This window comes from Poecilia latipinna, unplaced genomic scaffold, assembly GCF_001443285.1.
Source record: "Poecilia latipinna isolate Pla-1442-1.1 unplaced genomic scaffold, P_latipinna-1.0 Scaffold5082, whole genome shotgun sequence".
Taxonomy (NCBI): Eukaryota; Metazoa; Chordata; class Actinopteri; order Cyprinodontiformes; family Poeciliidae; genus Poecilia; species Poecilia latipinna.
Window position 1 is genome coordinate 6,352 of NW_015117698.1, and position 4,105 is coordinate 10,456.

Below are 4,105 nucleotides of genomic sequence, written 5' to 3' on the forward strand. Positions count from 1 at the left end.
GATTCATGAAGCTTCATCTCACCATCACTATTTTCATTGTTTCCTCTCCTGCTCTGGTCAAAACCCACAGGCCCAACCCAGTGCATGCTGGTCCAATACCAGTACCTATACTGACAGAACATGGACCCACAGTTCTTCCTGTCTACCTTTGAAAAGAAAATAACAAAGGAACAAAAACTGAACAATTATTAACCTACAAACTCTGTAAATAAACCCCAAAGGTATAAAGTGAACTAAAATCAAATTTTAATACAAATAAAAGTAATGAAAATAAATTATAGCTCCAAATTAAGTTATATCTTGAAATAATGAAATGGGCCTGCACAGTGGTGCAGTTGGTAGAGCTGTTGCCTTGCAGCAAGAAGGTTCTGGGTTCGATTCCCAGCCCACAGTCTTTCTGCATGGAGTTTGCATGTTCTCCCTGTGCATGCGTGGGTTCTCTTCAAGTACTCCTGCTTCTTCCCACAGTCCAAAAACATGACTGTCAGGTTAACTGGTTTCTCTAAATTGTCCCTAGCTGTGAGTGTGTGTGTATGGTTGTGTGTCTCCAGCAAACCCTGCCTCGTGCCCAAAATGTTGCTGGAGATGGGCACCAGCACCTCCTGACCCCACTGAGGGACAAAGCTGTACAGAAAATGGATGGCTGGAATAAAATTTTATTAATTTTATAATAATTTTTTTAAATATCCGTTAATTTGACAATTCTCCAATTATCAGCAGGATTTGTCGACTGATCTGTCTCTCTTTCTACACTCTTGAATTTTTAGGTGTGGGTTTTTTCTTTTTTCATTTATGTCTTAAATGATGAACAATTTTTCCCATTTACTTTAATAAGGTTAACAATTGCTCTTTTCCTCTGTTGTCTTGTCCAGATTGCCTGAAATGTAACGTTTATAACCAGGAGAGAAGATCCACTGGGGACCAGGAGGAGTTAGAACCTCTGCAGGTGAAACAAGAACAGGAAGAACCAGAAGATCATCAGATAAAAGAAGAACAGGAGGATCTAGAACATCGGCAGATAAAAGTGGAAGAGAAAGAAGTTTACTGCAGTCAGGGTGAAGAACAGATTGAGCTGAAACAGGACACTGATACCTGCATGGTGGTTCCTGTTGATGACCAAACATCCCACACTGAGTCAGAACCAAACAGGAACCAAGTCATCTTCCAGGAAGCTGCTGAAGCTGAGAACCAAAATCAGGAAAGAAGAAAACCTTTCTCATGTGTGACCTGTGGAAAACATTTTGCTTTCAGATCTGCTTTTAAGGCTCACATGAGAACTCATACGTGCAAAAAGCCATTTTCTTGTGTAAACTGTGGAAAATGTTTTAGTCAAAAAGAAGTTTTAACTAACCACATGAGGTGTCACAAAAGTGAAAAGCCATTTTCATGTGTGACCTGTGGAAAAAGATTTAGTATAAAACGTTTTTTAACTCAACACATGAGGATTCACACTGGTGAAAAGCCGTTTTCTTGTGGGAACTGTAGAAAATGTTTTAGTCAAAAAACGAATTTAACTCGGCACATGATGATTCACACAGGTGAAAAGCTGTTTTCTTGTGTGACCTGTGGAAAAAGTTTTAGACTAAAACGTCTATTAACTCAGCACATCAGGATTCACACTGGTGAAAAGCCATTTTCATGTGTGACCTGTGGAAAAGGTTTTAGTCAAAAACCGAATTTAACTCGGCACATGATGATTCACACAGGTGAAAAGCCGTTTTCTTGTGGGAACTGTGGAAAAAGCTTTAGTCAAAAACCAAATTTAACTCAGCACATGATGATTCACAGAGGTGAAAAACTGTAGAACTATTTTCCATGTATGTCCTGTGTTGAGGTTCACTATAAAAGTAATTTAGATGAAAACTGCAGTTATACACTGGAGGATTTTCTTGTTTATAAAGTGGGAAAATTATTTAATTTTCTAATTTGTGAAATGTGATCATTTGGTTCTTGACATTTGGATACTTTAAGATGTACAATGTGAACTTGAAGGATTGATTTGTATTATTCTGAATGGAGAGAATGAGTCGGGTGAATGAGATTTACTTTAATACATTTTTAATCCAAAATAAAATGTGCCGTTTTGCGCTAATTGTAGATTTTCAGTAACTGTTTTGTACTTTGTAATTTACTGTATTAATAATTATTTAATAGGTTTGTCTTTAAAGCAAAACTAGACTGAAACTGATGCTGTTATTTGTTTCAAATTATATTAACCAGTCTATGTAAAAGCTTTTCAAATAAATTAACCTGTCCTTTTACTTTGAAAATGCAATATTCAATATAAACATATTTCCCTTCATTGATTGTTCTTGATTATACAAAGTATGTGTGATTATTGTCTCCAATAATTTTGTGTGTTATCTTAGTTGTAACACACAAACTAAGTATTACAACTTAGTTTGTGCGTCTTAGTTGTATATTTTTTTTATTTTCTGCTGTGGCTGTTTTCTATTAAAGATCACTATCTTTTTTTAAAGTTGAAACTAATTTGATCTCTACACATATAGATATAAGTTTGATTAAGTCCTTACAAAGTCACTTGATCACTTGGATTTCCTTTGAAAATGCAGTGAATGCTGAACGCTACTGCTGAAATATGCAGAAATATTTGAGTTCAAGTGCAGAGTCAAGGTTGCAAAGGTAAAGTATAATATATATTGAATAATTTTAGGATTAAAGAGAGCAACGACTTTTAACCCAAAACACAGTAACAAGTGTGTAAGCTAACATTAGTCAAAAAGAAACTGCTAGCTTAAATATTAATATGTTGGCTTACGCTAGCGTGTTGGTTAACACGACTTAACCCATTAAATAAGGGAGGTTTAGTTTTTAGGTTAAAAAAATTCGCTAAAAATCTAATGTTAGCTTAAATTCTATCATTACTATGTTGCAGTAAGTTAGCATATAGCATGTTGGATAACATTAACTCAGTCCATTCAGTAAGTTAAGCTTAGCTTTTTTGTCCCAATTAAACAAAAGCTAATGTTAGCTTAAATGCTACATCACGTTGGGTAACAGTGAATTAATCTGTTAAGTAAGGTAACTATTTGTAACTATTTTCTGGGCAGCTGTCGCTACTTTCCAGTAGTTTGTGTGCTAATGGGGAAATGACTAAAGTACAGGCGATTTAATATACAGAAAAATAGGCAATACGTTCAGCAGCCCATTTCTTTGTTTACAAAGAAATACTTTGTGGAAACTTTTCAGTTTTGACCCGTTTAACTGCTGGACTTTATCTAGCAAATCACATGTTAGCTGGTGTCAGCATTCATTAGCCAGAGGTTCATGCAGTGCTGTAAAAACCAGCTCACCTCCATACAGATTTCCTCTTTTTGCTTTGTTGTTGCACTAAAATGATCCAAATCAGGACTGGGAAACACCAGAAGGCTGTTTCACAACAGTAAGATTACAAAATCCAGGATAAGAGGTAAAGTTGGGCTTATAGTGCCACTGGTCCATCCTGGCTTTTTCATTTTCACAAAAACCAAACGAACAAAATCCTTAGAGGAATTGAGAAAAACTGCTTGCACTTTTGGAATCTATTTCTAGAGATATGTTAATTTTGGAGTATTATGGAAAAAACAAAAATCTAGAACTCTGTTGCAATCTGATATTTTGTCTGTCAAAATTGTTTTTTAATAAAGAAAGAGACCTACGATCATGCCCATGTGGCAGGAAAGGAAGTGGAGGCTGCGCCTGCTGGCGGGGTAATTACAAGCGAGCCAATAGCACCAGAGGGCGCTCAGTATAACAGCTGATGTAAGCTGCAGACTGACACTTGGAGAGAAAGGAAGCTGCTGTAAACAGACGCTGGGGTAGAGTTTGTGGCCGGATGGTGGCAGGATCACTGGAGAGAGCAAAGACAGCAAAGTTTGGAACTGAACTTTAGATGATAAATGCGACTTAAATCAGAACATGGCAACGATGGATTTAGAAAGAAGTGACTGGAATAGTGTCGATTGTAATGGCGAGGAAGGGAAGGATGGTCAAAATGAAAGAGTGGGAAAAGTTAGGAAAGGGTGGTAAGAAGCAGCGAGCCGCTGAAAGAGAGGAAAAAGGAAAATGAGGAAAGTACAGAAGAAACTGAAGGCATTGAGGAAAA

At 36.7% G+C, this 4,105-nt stretch overlaps 1 long non-coding RNA gene across 1 annotated transcript; it reads left to right on the top strand.

Annotated features, from left to right (window-relative positions):
• The first annotated feature begins 1,636 nt into the window (after positions 1 to 1,636).
• On the top strand, positions 1,637 to 2,092 carry LOC106943280 (uncharacterized). Its single transcript, XR_001423879.1, has 2 exons — positions 1,637 to 1,706; positions 1,791 to 2,092. It is a non-coding gene; the product is annotated as an uncharacterized LOC106943280 (long non-coding RNA).
• Positions 2,093 to 4,105: the final 2,013 nt, after the last annotated feature.